This window comes from Triticum dicoccoides, chromosome 7B, assembly GCF_002162155.2.
Source record: "Triticum dicoccoides isolate Atlit2015 ecotype Zavitan chromosome 7B, WEW_v2.0, whole genome shotgun sequence".
Classification (NCBI taxonomy): Eukaryota; Viridiplantae; Streptophyta; class Magnoliopsida; order Poales; family Poaceae; genus Triticum; species Triticum dicoccoides.
Window position 1 is genome coordinate 508,633,589 of NC_041393.1, and position 17,997 is coordinate 508,651,585.

A 17,997-nucleotide genomic window follows, 5' to 3' on the forward strand; every position below is an offset into this window, starting at 1 on the left:
TCATCCAATCGATCGGCTTCAATTAGCAGCAGTAGCGAAGGAATCGCTCCATCGGGTTCAGTTAACAGCCATCTATCGATCGCTCGGGTTCAGTAACGCGTAGCCTGCAGTGCAATCGCTCGGGTTCAGTTAGAGCCCAACGCCTCGCTCGGGTTCAGTTAGAGCCAACGCCTCGCACACACGCGTGTACGTGTATGAGAGAAACGCGCATCGCTCGGCCCCTGACCTCCCACCATAACCGGCAACTCCCCAAAATTTTCCTCCCCCTTGCTTCTACCATGGTTTTTTCTGTCATGGACGGCCCAAAGAATGTCATGCAGCTGCGTCTCCGGCCCTCCCAGGACGAAAAGCCCATTTTCTGTCATGATTTTTTGTCATAGAAGTAGGAGCCCACCACATCTATGATGATACCAGGTTTTATCACAATTATCGTCATAGAAGTGTCATATGTATGACAGAAAAAAAATTCGTTCGACCCAAAATGTCATGGATGCGTCTTTTTTTTGTAGTGTTCACAGTCTCTACAAAGGAGCCTTCGGGCCAGGTGACATTGGGCATCTTTCCCACCATGGTGCCTCCGCACTCTGCTTGTTGGCCGCTCACCACCTTTGGCTTCACGTTGAAGGTCTTCAGCCATAGGTCGAAGTGGGTTGTGATGGAGAGGAAGGCCTCGCACACGACGATAAACGCCGAGATGTTGAGGATGGAGTTGGGGGCCAAATCATGGAAGTCCAGCCCGTAGTAGAACATTAGTCCGCAGACAAACGGGTGGAGGGGGAATCCCAGCCCGCGGACAAAGTGGGAGAGGAATACTACCCTTTCCCGGGGTTTCGGGGTAGGGATGATCTACCCTTCAGCCGGAAGCCGATGCGCGATGTCTTTGGACAAGTATCCGGCCTCCCGAAGCTTCTTGATGTCCTTCTTCTGAACGGAGGAGGCCATCCACTTGCCTCCCACTCCGGACATGTTTGGAATGTTTTTGCAGAGAAGGTGAACGCTTGGGCATTGGGGCTCGAGAATGGATGAGCAGAGGCAGAAGAAGGCGTGGGTGAAAGAAGGGGAATCCTTGTCTCTTTATAAAGGCAAACAGAAATCATGCGCCTCCCCACTTGTCCTAGAAACTCGCTTATTCCCCAAGCGTCATGCTAATGGTGCGGTTGGGTTACCCACACCCGTATTGATGAGAATCCCGTGATAAGGGGACACGATCTCTGCTTCTACAAGACGTGCCAATAAAACCGCCTCGCAAGATGCGTAGTAGCAGGCTGGGAAAACGGTTCGAATAATGACCATGCCACGGCGTGATGTCACGCTATGGAAACGTTGTCAACGGATTAGACTCATGGAATATTATACTCTCTACGGTGCTATGTGGAATTTGTGTTGCAGAGCTGGACACGATTCTTGTGTTCAAGATCTACTTTGGAGTATTCGGAGAAGGAACCCGCCTTGCAATGCCGAAGACAATCTACGCGCCGGACTCATCATCATTGAAGCCTGGTTCAGGGGCTACTGAGGGAGTCATGGATTAGGGGGTCCTCGGACAGCCGGACTATATGCTTGTGCCGGACTGTTGGATTATGAAGATACAAGATTGAAGACTTCGTCCCGTGTCCGTGTGGGACTCTCCTTCGCGTGGAAGGCAAGCTTGGCAATTCAGATATGTAGATTCCCTTCTCTGTAACCGACTCTGTGTAACCCTAGCCCCCTCCGATGTCTATATAAACCGGAGGGTTTAGTCCATAGACCACAACAATCATAATCATAGGCTAGCTTCTAGGGTTTAGCCTCTATGATCTCGTGGTAGATCAACTCTTGTAATACTCATATCATCAAGATCAATCAAGCAGGAAGTAGGGTATTACCTCCATAGAGAGGGTTCGAATAAACATCGTGTCCCCCGCCTCCTGTTACCATTAGCCTTAGATGCACAGCTCGGGACCCCCTACCCAAGATCTGCAGGTTTTGACACCGACAACTATTACTAAGAATCAAGTTTATTTTTTCCAATGATCTTCATGACATATTTTTTTCTTTCTTTATCCTTCTTGGATACCTATCACTTTGGGACTAATTTTCATGTGTTGCTTTTCATAAGCTCAAACAAATATAAGTGAAGATCATGAGCATAACATATTTTATTTCTCTCACAATAATTTAAGTGAAGCAAGAGAGGATTTCTTCAAAAATACTAAGCACACTGTGCTCAAAAAGATATAAGTGAAGCATTAGAGCAAGCCTATTGCTCATAAAAATTTAAGTGAAGCATAGAGAGCAATTCTAATAAGTCATGACATAATTTTCGCTCTCTCAAATAGGTGTGTCCAGCAAGGATTGATGACTTAAAACACAAAATAAAACAAGCAAAGACACATATCATACAAGACGCTCCAAGCATAACACATATCATGTGACGAATAAAAATATAGCCTCAAGTAAAATACCGATGGTCATTAGAAAAAAGAGGGGATGCCACTCGGGGGCATCCCCAAGCTTAGTTGGTTTCTCATTCTTGGATAATAGCTTGGGATGTCGGGGCATCCCCAAGCTTAGGCTCTTCTATCCTTCTTTCATCCATCGTAAGATAACCCAAAACTTGAAAACTTCAATCACACAAAACTCAACAAAACCCTTGTGAGATCCGTTAGTAAAAGAAAGCAAACCACTACTATAAGTGTTGTGTCAAACCAATTCTTATTTTTTGTATTATATCTACTGTATTCCAACTTTTCTATGCCAAAAACTCATCAAAGAAAACCATAGAGTCATCAAAATAAGCACACAACACTAAGAAAACAGAATCTGTCAAAACAGAACAGTCTGTAGTAACCTGGAACTCCAAAAATCTACGAAATTAGGAATACCGGTGTAACTTGTATATTAATATATTGCCAAAAGAATCAGGGCAAAAGCTCTTTTGTGTGATTTATGAAAATTGTTGTCATGAGCACAAAGTTTCTATCTTTTTCAACAAGATCAAACAACTATCACCCCAGAAGATCCTAAAGGCTTTACTTGGCACAAACAGTAATTAAAACACAAAAAACACAATCATACCAGTAGCATAATTGTGTTAACACACAAGAACGGAAAGAAAAAAGCAAAAAATAAATTTTATTCATCGGGTTGCCTCCCAACAAGCGCTATAGTTTTACGCCCCTAGCTAGGCATAATATTTCAATGATGCTTACATAAAAGATAGTAACTGAAATACAAAGAGAGCATCATGTAGCATATGGCAAACAAATTTAAGTCTAACATACTTCCTACGCATAGGTATTTTATAGGAAAAGAAATTAGCAAGACAAGCAAGATCTAGCATATGCAAGGAAGAAGAAAGAAACAATAGCAATCTCAACGTGAAGAGAAGTAACTTAGTGACATGAAGATTTCCACAACCATTTTTACCTCTCTCATAATAATTATATGTGGGATCATATTCAAATTCAACAATATAGCTATCACATAACATATTTTCTATATGATCCACATGCATGCAAAGTTGACACTCTTCCAAAATAGTGGGATTCTCATCAAATAAAGTCATGACCTCTCCAAACCCACTTTCATCAAAAATTTCATAAGATTGAATACTCTCCAAATATGTGGGATTATTTTCACCTAAAGTTGACGCTCTTCCAAACACACTTTCAATAATATTGCAAACATTATTATCACTAACATATTCATTATGAGGCTTAAATAAATTTTCAAGATCAAAAGAAGAATCACCCCAATCATGATCATTGCATTAAGTAGTGGACATATCAAAATTAGCATCCCCAAGCTTGGGGTTTTGCATATTATTAACATAATTGACATTGATAGAATTTATAATAACACCATTGCAATGATGCTTTTCACTCAAGGAACTATCATGAATCGCTTCATAAATTTCTTCTTTTTGCACTTCATCACAATTTTCAGATTCACGAATTTCAAGCAAAACTTCATAGAGATAATCAAGTACACTCAACTCACTAGCAATGGGTTCAACATAATCATATCTTTTGAAAAGATTAGCAAGTGGATGAGGATCCATATCAATAAATTTTTAGCAAGCGAAGATGCAAGCAAATAGAAGGCACATGGAACACAAGCAAACATGAGATTTGACGAGAAAAAGGCGAACGAAAAAAGAGGGCGAATAAAATGGCAACATTTTGTGAAGTGGGGGAGAGGAAAACGAGAGGCAAATGGTGAATAATGTAAATTTCAAGGAGATGAGATTTGTGATCAGGAACCTGGTTATGTTGAAGATCCTCCCCAGTAACGGCGCCAGAAATTCCTTTTGATGTCGCTTGAAGCTACGTTGGTATTTCCCCAAAGAGGAAGGGATGATGCAGCACAGCGGCGGTAGGTATTTCCCTCAGATATAAAACTAAGGTTATCGAACCAGTAGGAGAACCAAGCAACACAACGTAAACAGCCCCTGCACATATATAACAACACCTCACAACCCGACGTGTTAAAGGGGTTGTCAATCTCTTTTGGGGTACGGCGCCTCAAGACAGGCAAAGAACGTGAGGTAAATTTGTAGTAGATTGATAGATTGAACGGCAAATAAAATAAATAAGAATAAATTGCAGCAAGGTATTTTTGTATTTTTGGTTTAATATATCTGAAAATAAACGCAAGGAAAAAGTAGATCGCAAGGCAAATATATGAGAAAGAAGACCCGAGGGCCGTAGGTTTCACTAGTGGCTTCTCTCGAGAAAGATAACAAAAGGTGGGTAAACAAATTACTGTTGGGAAATTCATAGAACTTCAAATAATTATGATGATATCCAGGCAATGATCATTACATAGGCATCACGTCCAAGATTAATAGACCGACTCCTGCTTGCATCTACTACTATTACTTCACACATCGACCGCTATCCAGCATGCATCTAGTGTATTAAGTTCATGAAAAAACGGAGTAATGCAATAAGAACGATGACATGATGTAGACAAGATCTGTTTATCTATTGTGTAGATATAGATCCCATCTTTTTATCCTTAGTAGCAACGATACATACGTGTCGGTTCCCTTTCTATCACTGGGATCAAGCACCGTAAGATCGAACCCACTACCAGGCACCTCTTCCCATTGCAAGATAAATAGATCAAGTTGGCCAAACAAAACCCAAATATCAGAGAAAAAATACGAGGCTATAAGAGATCATGCATATAAGAGATCAAAGAAACTCAAATAACTTTCATGGATATAAAAAGATATAACTGATCATAAACTCGGAGTTCATCGGATCCCTACAAACACACCGCAAAAAGAGTTACATCATATGGATCTCCAAGGGACCATTGTATTGAGAATTCAGCGAGAGAGAGAGAAACCAATCTAGCTACTAACTACAAACCCGAAGGTCTACAAAGAACTACTCACGCATCATCGGAGAGGCACCAATGGAAGTGGTGAACCCCTACGTGATGGTTCTGGTGGTTCTGGACTCTGTGGCGGCTGGATGAATATTTCATCGACTCCCGTAGGGTTTCTGGAATATTGGGGTATTTATAGAGCAAAGAGGCAGTCCGGGGGGGCCCGAGGTGGGCACAACCCACCAGGGCGCGCCTGGGCCTCCTGGCGCGCCCTGGTGGGTTGTCCCCTCCTCGAGACTCCCCCAAGTGCAACCAGGGCCCAACTTCTTCCTTTTGGTCCATAAAAAATCATCCTAAAGTTTTATGTCATTTGGACTCCGTCTGATATTGATTTCCTGCGATGTAAAAAACATGCAGAAAACAGCAACTGGTACTTGGCACTATGTCAATAGGTTAGTACCAAAAAATGATATAAAATGACTATAAAATGATTATAAAACATCCAAGATTGATAATAAAACAGCATGGAATAATCAAAAATTATAGATACGTTGGAGACGTATAAGTCGGCGCGGAGGTTAGTCATAGCCGCCGCTGCTGTAGCTCTTGCCCAAAGAAGGGCCACCGCTGCGGGAGGAAGTGTGGACGTCGTCAATGCCAAGCTCGCCCTCGCCACTGGAGCGGCCGACGTCAAGGCCAAGCTCATCGTCGCCGTTGTCGTCTTGTGGGCAGCACCCCGCGCAGCGACCATCTCCCTTGAACACCCTCATGAAGAGGGTCGCAAGGCCATTGTACTTGAAGTGGAGGGTGCACCTCCCGCTCACTCCTCATGCGCGGGCAAACACCTTCCAGCCGCGGGCTAGGACCATACTGCCTGCAATGGTGACCTCGATCCCAACCCATGAGGCCTCCTGCAGCAGCCGTCAGCCTGCAGCCAGAGGCCGTTGATCCCCGAGGTTCGCAGCTCGCCGGTGAAGAAGCGTGGAAGCCCAAGCAAGGTGCCGGTGGGCCTCTCTGACCACACGACAAACTCCGGGATCGCATCCATCAAGAGGAAGCACGATCGAGGAGGACGGGCGACCATGGCGCGCCTCCCCTTGTCGCAGGGGCTGCCTCGTGGCCGGTGGCCCCCGCCACGAGAAGTAGCACCACCACGGACGCCAAGGGAGACGCCAGCTCCCGGAGAAGCACGCCTGTGCTCCCTAGGGACTGCCACCGGAGTTGCGGCATGCTTGCGAGGATAGCCGCGGCCCCTCTTGGTTGGAGGCGAAGCTGGCCCCTCCTTAGGGCCTTTCCCTTTCTCAGCGGCCGTGGATCTCCTCACTGGCGCCATGAGCTTCGCAACTGCAGCAAGGTGTAGAAGAAGAAGGAACATGCAGCAAGAAGATGAAGATAGAGACGAGCGAGGAGGGCTCTGCCCCTTCTCCCTCATTTATAGCCAGAGAGAGGCAAATCGCTGGCCTCCACGATCCCGCGCAATGATGCCTTCTTTGCATGCAGCATCGACTCGTCAAGTCGGGCAGTTATCAAGGCAGCATGGGGAAGCGGAGGCGCCCACATCCCATCAATTGCCATGCGTCGCCCAAGGCCGCAGGCGGTTAGGGCCTGCGGCACTCCGCACTTGCCCTTTGGCTTCGCCTAGAAGTCAAGCCCGAGCATGCCTTGGGCCCGGGGGCTACTGTCAGCGTTCTAGATACGGGTATACCCAGACTTGCCTGCCTGCGGCCCACGACGTGGCTCCACCAACGTCCTGGTATGGCCCAGTTTCGACATCGACTACTCAAGACCCTCACGAGGCGGATGACACCAAGACCTCCAAGGGAATCAGCCTCCTCAGACTGGCTCCTGAGGAGCGAAGATTTCTATGAAAGGGTCACCTCGCGAGGTCCGGATGATGTGAGCCATGATGACCAAGGCCAGGCGGGCGCTGATAACCCACAAGTGTAGGGGATAATTGTAGCCTCTTTCGATAAGTAAGAGTGTCGAACCCAACGAGGAGCAAAAGATTGAACAAATATTCTCTCAAGTCCTATCTGCCACTGATACGACTCTACACACGCTTAGTGTCCACTTTACCTAGAACAAGTATGAAACTAGAAGTACTTTGTAGGTGTTGTTGGATAGGTTTGCAAGATAATAAAGAACACGAATAAAAAGTAGGGGTTGTTTAGATAAAGAAGCAATAAAGTAAATATAGCGAGTGTGGAAAAGTGGTGGCAGGAGTCGTGAAATTGTCCCTAAGCAATTGACTACTTTACTAGACCGATAGCAAGTTTTATGTGGGAGAGGCATAAGCTAACATACTTTCTCTTCTTGGATCATATGCACTTATGATTGGAACTCTAGCAAGCATCCGCAACTACTAAATATCATTAAGGTAAAACCCAACCATAGCATTAAAGCATCAAGTCCCATACGCCACAACCCCCTTACTCGGGTTTATGCTTTTGTCACTCAAACAACCCACTATAAGAAAATCATGAACGTATTGCAACACCCTACAGCGGGAATCCCTCACGTTTGCGCGACACGGAGGGCACAATAGGACAACAACATAACCACAAGCATATTAAACCAATCATAGCAATTCATCAATCATCGATAGGACAACGAGAATCTACTCAGACATCATAGGATGGCAACACATCATTGGGTAATAATATGAAGCATAAAGCACCATGTTCAAGTAGAGGGTACAACGGGTTGCGGGAGAGTGGACCGCTGTATATAGATGGGGGAAGGCGATGGAGATGTTGGTGAAGATGGCGGAGGTGTTGGTGTAGATTGCAGAGATGATGATGGCCTCCGGCAGCGCTCCGGCGCCACCGGAAGCAAGGGGGAGAGAGCCCCCTTCTTATTCTTCTTCCTTGACCTTCTCCCTAGATGGGAGAAGGGTTTCCCCTCTGGTCCTTGGCTCCCATGGCGTTGGAGGGGCGAGAGCCCCTCCAAGATTGGATCTGTCTCTCTGTCTCTCTCTGTTTGTGTGTTCCCAGATTCTTCCCTATCACCATTTCTTTTATATCCGGAGATCCGTAACTCCGATTGGGTTGAATCTTCCGCCCAGATTTTTCTCATAAAATTAGCTTTCTTGCAGCAAAAGAAGAGCGTCAACCACCTTACGGGGTGCCCAGGAGATTCCAGGGCGCGCCCCCTGTCTCGTGGCCCCCTCGGGCACCGTCTCGCGTTGATTCTTCCTCCCAAAAATTACAAATATTCCAAAATAATTCTCCGAACTGGGTTTTTATCCCGTTTGGACTTCGGTTGATATTGGGTTTCTGCGAAACATAAAACATGTAACAAACAGGAACTGGCACTGAGCACTCGATCAATATGTTAGTCCCAAAAAATAGTATAAAAAGTTGCCAAAAGTATATGAAAGTTGAATAATATTGGCATGGAACAATAAAAAATTATAGATACGACGGAAACGTATCAGGCGCCAGTGGGTGCAGAGTACAAGTTTCCTCTTCGATGCAAAAGAGGCAGGCAGCAGGGCGGAGTCTCGAGGAAGTAGCCAAAGGTTTCCATTCTCATGCAACAAGACAAAGACCGCCAGGACGGCAGTACGAAGGTCATCGCCGAGCCCATCGTAGCATCGTGACCAGAGGCTTTTGCAGGCAAAGACCACTTTAGTCAGGATAAGATATACTTGTTGTCTCCCTTAAAATATGGTCGTTGTGGGATCCCTTCCCGCCTCCATTCGGGAAGAGGACCAAGGCCACTATAAATAGGACCTAGCCACCACCAAGGAGGGGGATGGGATCCATTCCACCCTCACCAGCTCACTTGAGCCCAAGAACACGCCTCCTGAGGCTGCTCTCCACTGTACTAGTTCTTCCTCAGCCCCTCAAGGCAAATCCACCACAAAGCAGGAGTAGGGTTTTACACCGCAAGGTGTCCCGAATCTGGGTAAAACTGTTGTGTCCCATTTCTTTCGAGCTCGACGCGTTAGGCTATGAGATTAGCAAGTCGGCAGACTGGGAGGGAGAGATCTTTGAACACACCCCAGAGTTCGAACCTCTCAAGTGTTTGCGGAACCCGTAATCCGACATAACCATTTGCCACGCATCGCACACGCAACTCTAATCTGAATCGTGTTTGATGTCACTCCCATCACAAACGTTTTGTATCTTTTTTGACAGTTTTGTTACATCACCATTTGTGATTAATGCATCGCACACAGTTTCGTCGAAGGGTCTTTGATTGGACTGTCGCGTTTGGACCAACCTGCAGTAGTCACTACCAAAAAATACACTTCCGTGATGATATGTTTTTGTCACAGTAGGTCGCGTTTTTTGTCATGCATGTACATCCATGATGATTTTATGACAGAATCAAGATAGTCATACCTGTGCTGTCGTAGAAGTGTTCCATGACATTACCAAAATTATCATCACGGAAGTGTCCACTTCCATGATGATAAATCGCGCGTCACAGAAGTGCTTTCGTCAAGGGTGACCGACACGTGGCATCCACCGTAACGGAACATCGTTAAGCTATCGGGTCCGCTTTTGGATCCAATAACCCGTTAACGGCCCCGACCAATGGGCATTTTCCACGTGTAAAATCGTCATTGGCCGGAGGAAACATGTGTCCGCTCACCTATGGCACAGATGTCATCCACTCATTGGACCGAAGGCGCCTATGATACGGCGACACGTGGCACAGCCCAACAGAGGCCCATTCTTGTGAAAGCCTGTTAACGGCCTGTTCGCATATAGCCCATTTACAGCCCGCTAACCTAGGGCCCGTTACAACCTCTCCGAATTAGGCCTAGTAGCGTCATCTAGGCCATCCAATATGATTCCAGACTATTTTAACTTCCGGCCCATGTGTGGCCCATGACTTCTTTCGGCCCATATGAGGCCCTTTGTAACTCCTGGCCCATTAACGGCCCGTGGCAAAACTGGCCTGTAATCAACAGTGTATCACTTTCTACCCATTAACGGCCCGTTATTCCATTGGGTCGTTTCCAGCCCAAGTTATCTTTCGGCCTTCTGAGGGCCCATTTATTCTTGGGCTCATTTGCAGCATTCGATTACTTATGGCCCGTTACTGTCATTTTCTGCTTGTGGGCCAAATTCAGCCCATCGTTATAGTCGGCCCGTTTGTGGACCGTTAATCTGTTGGGCCATTTTCATAGCATCACCAAATACGGCCTATTAACGGCCCGTTATGGTCAGCCCATAAAACGTACGATTTCCACTCTAGCCCGTCTACGGCCCATTAAAGGCCCGTACAAGGCCCATAGATGAGTCGGCCCTTACAAGGCCCATGGATCTTACGAGACGTAGAAGGCCCATGGACCCGACGGCCCATTGAAGGCCCATGGATCCGACGGCCCATAGAAGGCCATGGATCGTCCGTCCCATACATGGCCCATGGATCGTACGGCCGTGGAGGGACATGGTCACTACAACGTTTGGGCGAGGTGGCCCCCGTTGGAAGGATATAGCATATTCAAAGAATTATCCTACTCTATACTATCACCTCTAAAAAACATACACTATACAACAAAGAGACCAAGGCATAGAAACGTAGAATAATCCTACACTATACAATAAAGAAATTACAGCCGATTATACCCAGTGGGCATTATGATTCGACACAGGTGATAATAAAGCATACACAAACAGCAAATTACATACACTGGGCAAATACAGCTCATACATCATGGACGCGCATCAACTTAACTCCATTTGAACTATACTCTCTTCAGAAAATAGGATTGGCCGGATTCAGATAGCACAAATTTTAGTCTGCAAAATCTCCAATTCCTTCGTGGTTACCTCAGTGTCTTGTTTCATTTTTGACTCCTGCATCTAATACCTGCATGTCCAATCTCAACTTGTTGATTATACATTGACAATCATGTACACATTGTCTTGCCACCTCTAGTTGATGCTCGAGAACATCAGCACATTCCAATTCCAATCCATAATCATTCGGTAATGTCCATGCCGCACTGCTCGCAGATCTTTGTGTTGATGTCACTTCATCCTGAAATGTTTCTGTAAGTACACATGACTAGGGCAAAAATATAGTTACAACAGTGAAGTGAGCAAGACACTATTTTGTACTACATGGCAAAATAGGACTAACAATAATGTTACACATCATGAAGCGTAAGCAAGTGATATTTTAAAAATTATAAAAAATATAGTCTATGCAGCCTGCATACAGAAATCTCTCTTAGCTCACCAGAGGAGCATGATGTTGGGGCCCAATCCAAAACACAGACAAGTTACAAATTTAGAGAACACGTTGCATATAAGTAAGCAAGAAGTTGGCCATTCTATAGCTCAATTAAAGTCTTAGGGAGCATAATGAACAACAGAGGGTTTCATACAAACATAGTACAACAAGCAAAATTATGCAATCATTAGCCTAGTATAAACTAGATTGTGAGCCTCATGCAATAATAGTTGGTTAATAGACTTCAAAGCTTCAGGCACACTTTGGTAGAGTAATTAAATGGTAAGGCCTTTAATTATGTCAACTAATAGTTATACAAGTACCCAACATCAGGCATGATTCTTTGGGCATCTCGTTAACTGAGGACAAATAAAGTAATTGAAAAGAGCAAATTAACTATGCCTGAAACAAACAAGGAATTGAACTGTTGAGTTGCATACATTGACTTACCTTAACAGGTCGAAGAGGCTTAGCAGCTCCTACTTCTCTTGCAAGGCTCCTTCCTAACATCTTATACTTGGAAATCCTCAATCTTATCTTCATTGCACCCCCTCTACAAGGTGACACAAACTAGTTACTTGTCTCCTTGGAAGATAAATATGCATACTTTCTAGTCTGTGAACACAAAAGGATAAGATTATAACAAAACAACACCACATAATGAAAAATGCGGCATCTCTTGCACTTGCACACAATGAAATGAGCATTTACTATGTCTGCACTATGTAAAAACTAGGCATACCTTCGAACTGGATCTCCAGGTACTCTTGGAGAGTCTATTTAGTGTACAACCAAACCTTTATGTCACCTATGAGTTAGACAAGGCCCCACTATAGCAGCCCTTATTGTTTAGATCGTTGACAAGCTATGTTAGAATGTTAGGTCAAGTGCAACAAGTAATCAAAGGAAACAGTCCTAGTATGGCTGGCTGATGCAAACAAGCAATTGAACAGATGTGTGAGAAAATCTTACATATCAAGAAAAGAAGCAAAGAAGGAGGCTTAAAGACCATCACTTGACTGACCATATTTAAGGGGAATTTAAACATCATGTGCAACATATGAACTAACATAAACATTGCATATTCCAGATTCTACAATGGAATGCACATGTATTAGGTTATGCCATGTATGATGATGCCTAAATGTACACTATAGCAGGCAGGAGTGATTCATCATTGCACGCACAATTGAATTGCAGGTTAAGGGCTAGCTCGATTCCGCCTTTTCAGGGATTATTGTCAAAATAAGCCATAAAAGATGTAAAGAAGTCATTTTTGAGTTATGGGCTTGGGCTTAACTAATTTCGCTTTGGAGGGGGGTGTTTCGGGTAGAACCTCACCAAAAATTGAAGGGAAGGGGAATAATGAAATGACTTTGTTGTCTGCCTATATTACACTCAAAATGCAACTGCTGACGCCCGTGTCACACCTGACCCTCAAGTAAAAACAAACATGCAAGCGTTCATTGCCCTGCCCGCTTGAATATCCTCTCCCCTTCCCCTCTACCTTGATCCCCTGCCTGCAGCACTAGGGTTCCTCCAGCGAGCCGTCGCCACTGGTCCTGCCTGGCCTGGTCCTTGACGATGCTATGTCCAGCTAGGCTACATGGCCGGCGAGTAGGGGCAAATCTCCCAGGCTGCTCCTCCCTCTGGCGCCGCCCCTCATTCTCATGGTCTCCAGCAGCTGCTCCACTGTGGTTCATCCAACACACTACTCCGGCGGGCGCTGCACAACTACGGCTGATGCCACACTGCGGCAGAAGGCACCTTATTCCCCCTCCCCTCCTCCCAGGCCATAGCCTTGAGGTGATGTTGAAGGATGAGCTCATCCAACAAGGTGAGGATCTCCTCTGATTTTTTGCCAAATTTTCATTCTGATCCACTATACGATGAATTCCTATGAGCTGCTTCTGCTGCTATATGATGCATTGCTATGAGCTGCTCCTGCTGCTACTATATGATGAATTGCTATGAGCTGCTGCTGCTATATGATGAATTGCTATGAACTGCTGCTGCTATATAATGAATTGCTATGATCTGTTGCTGCTATATGATGAGTTGCTATAAGCTGCTCCTGGTGATGCTATATGATGAATTTCTATGAGTTGCTCCTGCTGCTGCTATATGATGAATTGCTATGAGCTGCTCCTCCTGCTGCTATATGATGAATTGCTATGAGCTGCTCCTGGTGCTGCTATATGATGAATTGCTATGAGCTGCTCCTACTACTGCTATATGATGAATTGCTATGAGTTGTTGCCGGTATATGATGAATTGCACACTGTTGCTGCTGTATGATGAATTCCTATGAGCTATTGCTGCTGCTATATGATGCTTTCAGGTGGTGCTGCTATATGATAATAACCAGCCACTTGGATAATCGAATTTCAGTAAATAATTGTTCTTCATTTAAATGTGGGTCATGCGTTCTTCGTTTAAATTAGGCAATGGGATCTCTATGGAAAACATTGACCAAAGTAGATTGTGCCAAGTAGATGGTATCTTTGTATTTGCATTTTGAGCAAATAGTGACGTCTGTTTTCCTATCATATTAATTACTGCACTGGGTTCAATTTGTGATGTTTGCAAGTCAAATTAATTTTCATATGGGTAGCAAAATGAAAAAAATATAATGCAATCTAGACTTTCCACTGATCATACCAAAGATAAGCTGAAAACGCAATGAAAAGAACTGGTTGGCTTATTACATGGAGCTTATATTCACAGGTGCTTATTTTCTTAGGATAACTCATACTAGTTGTCCCTAACAAACTTGGCTAATAGAACTGACATAGAAATAACATGTCACAATGATTGCAATGGAGGAGTGACGTACCATAGCACACTGTATAGGCTCACTGCTGTCTCTCCTTTTTTTGTGATGTTCCATGAAATTATCACATACATCTTGTACTTTTTCATTGTGTAACCCTATCTGCAAGTTGACACGGCTAATCTCAGACATCTCTACATCATACTACATTGCATATCCCTTGCATATATTTAAACCACCAATTAACGATTGTGTGCGTAGCATAAAATAGGCATGACTCTGTGTGCTGGACTAGCAGGCACTCTAAGGGAGCCTAATGTAGTGCACTGGAATTCCTACATGCCACCTCGATTTTGTGTAATGTACTGCCCCTGTTCCTAAATATATGTCTTTGTAGAGATTCCAGTATGGACCACATACAAATGTATATAGATGCATTTTCGAGTGTAGATTCACTCATTTTGCTCCGTGTGTAGCCTATAGTGGAATCTCTAGAAAGACTTATATTTAGGAACGGAGGTACAAGGTAGTATCTTGTATGACATCTACATATCTAATTTAGCAGCCAATAGTAGAAATAATCATTGTCTGCACAAAGGGATTACTGGTCGAAAATCCTAGCAAAGCATCCTGGCAGGCACAGAACAATACAAGAGAGAGAGAGAGATGTACTTACAAGATCATAGCAATGCCTCAGTTCAGGATCTTGGTTGGCCAAGCTATTAGATCTAGAAGAAACATCGTCCTTGTAGTTTTTGCCAGCTGCATAACAGGTAACAGTGACCAATTATTATATTTGAAGTACATCGGGCAGGTGATGCTAGACGGGTTTAAAGGTGACAAGTACCTAGGCCATGGCGGGTGCTTGGCATCTCTCCAGACGGTGGGAATCAAGTTAGAAATGTCAAGGGTGATGATGCTGCGCTGGCTGTCAGGGTACGGTAAGGAGATCTAGAACCGTTGAGTAGGGTGTTTGTGGAGCGCCTCCGGTAGGGTGGACTACGGTGTGGGCGAAGTGGATCTGTGGCCGTGGACGAGGGCGTAGGTGAAGCTGCTCTGGTGGTTGGGTGAAGGATGGTATCGATGATGCGGATCTGCGACCATGGACAGGGCATCAGAAGCTACTCCAGTGGTTTGGTTAAGGATGGTGTCGATGATGCGGATCTGCGGCCATGGACGGGGCATCAGAAGCTGCTCCGATAGGTTGGATGAGGGTGCGAGGAAGCGGATCTGAGGCCGTGGACTTGTGAGTTGGCAAAGCAGCCCTGGTAGGGTTGAGAATGGTATAGGCGAAGCTACTCCGGTAGGTTGATGATGGTGTCGGCGAAGCGGCTCCAGTAGGGTTGAGGAAGGTGTCGATGAAGAGGATCAGAGGCCATCGACGGGGGCGTCGGTGGGGCGGCTCTGGGGGGTGTGGATGAAGCGTGTCCGGTGGGGAGTATGAATGAGCCGCTGCAGATGCGTGGCGGTTTACGAGAGTACCAGCGAAGCAGATCTGCTGCCGTGGACAAGGCCGACACTGAATGGGATGTGGTACAGTGGTGGATGAGCAGTCTACTTGTTTCTAGGGGAGGTGGGAGGGGTAGATGTGGCCGCAGAAGCAGATCCAGCAAGGTGGACGCCGCTAGCAGTGAATGGGCTATGGTATGCCGGTGGATGAGCAGTCTAGGGTTTCGAGAGGGGAGGGGAGAAAGGGCGATAAAGTACGGACGGTGTGATGTAAGAAGCTCTAGTGCTGTGAAGTTAGTCGTTTTTGCGGGAGGGGGAGAGGAAATGGGGGTGTCGTGTAGTGGGGGAACCAGAATTTACCAAAGCAGCCCCGATCTATTATGTAGATGACGGCGGTATTGTAACTGTTGGTCTCCGTGCACCAAGGACAAAAGGGGAATTTCGCATGCTAAAGACTAAGGTGGCGGAAATTTTAGAAGGAGGCGGGAGATTTTGCAGCCCGCGGGATCATTCGTATCCAGTTTTAACTAATTTTGGACCGTGCTAGCGGGAAGGTCATGCTAGACTGTGTACACGGGGCACGCGTCAGCAGTTAATAACTGGTGCGAATTCCACCCCAGAAAAAAATACAATAATTCAGGATGATGCGCCGATAACTTGGACGTTCACACGGGCGCGGCCAATCGTACCTGTGTAGTGGCGCGTTCACAAAAAAAGGGATCAAACGCTCAGCCTATGTATTTCCTGTGTAAATAGCAAATAGAGAATTTAGTGCCATTGGTTATTTACTTTGAACATAATGCATTGACGTGTTAGAGTAGAGGCGCACAAAAAGAAATGGATATTGTAGTCTGCCACTTAAAAGTGTTACGTCATGTGATTACATAGCCTCCATTTCATAAATTGCGTACCCGTTAAATTCATATATGAATATTACATATATTACTTCAAAATAGAAACTTAAACCATCCAAGACTAATGAATTTGAATGCAAGAGTAACAATGTTGCATGTACATGATAGCTACATTGGTTGTTTGAAGAAACATCACTATACCTTTGGCATGCACAACTGAAAAGGTTTATTTAAATAGAAAAAAAATGTGATATGTGAGTGTCCAATCTTTATAGCGTTGAATCGATATTGTACCTTTGGCCACAATACGAAGTAGATATTGACTTATGTTCAAGCGATGCACGTCCACGATCGCTAGATAGTGATACGTGAATGAATTGTGCAATCTCTCTCACACGCATACATATGTCATTTCCCTGTGGGCATTGGAATCACACACACGCACTTCGTGTATTTGTTGCCCTCCGTCAAGGTTAAATTCGTCTTTCTACCCCGTCCTACAAGTCTCTCACACAGAAACACACACGCTCTCTCTGTCTAACACGCCCACCCCTTTAATTCCGCCCACCCACAACCACTAATGTCTCAAAGTATAATAATGTCTCTCACACATATGCCTAAGGTTAACTCGAGTTCCGGAACCATATGAATACATACAATGGGATTCCAACAGAGCACCTTTTGTTTTGATATTTCTCTCTCTCTCTCTCTCTCTCTCTCTCTCACACACACACACACACACACACACACACACAAAAACACACGCGCCTGCGCACATTGTTTCTCGCTTCATTTTTCCGGCACTTGCATGCACACCGTTTGTTTATCTTCATGATGCTTTAAGTATGCCTCGCACAAATGCTATCTACCTATCCCTTAATATAGCTAGATATGTGTCACACAAACTCCTTCTCCCTACTAGCAAGATGCCCATGCGTTGCACGGAACATCAAGATGCATTTGTATGGGTAGTTTATCTTGTGGGACAAAAGGGTGAATGAGGGAATGCCTTATTTGCAAATGCTGAGAGGGGTGTGGTTATATTTTTGCAAAATTGCCATAGTTTCCTTCCTATCAGTCGGATATAAATCGGATGGCCTATATTGCAGGATGGCAGGAACACCATCATCACCAACTCTATTTTTTTATAAGAGTAGAGATGTGTGAGTGTCACTGCCCCCCCCCCACACACACACCCACACTTCCCAACACCGAAGGAGTAGGGTGACACCTCGATCTTGATACTAATCTATCAACTAGCATATCTCTCCAACATACACACACACACTACCCGACACCGAAGGAGTAGGGTGGCACCTCGATCTTGATAATAATCTATCTACTCCTCTTTCAAACACACACACGTACACACACACTCGCTAGTTGTGCCTCTGTGCCTACCACGCA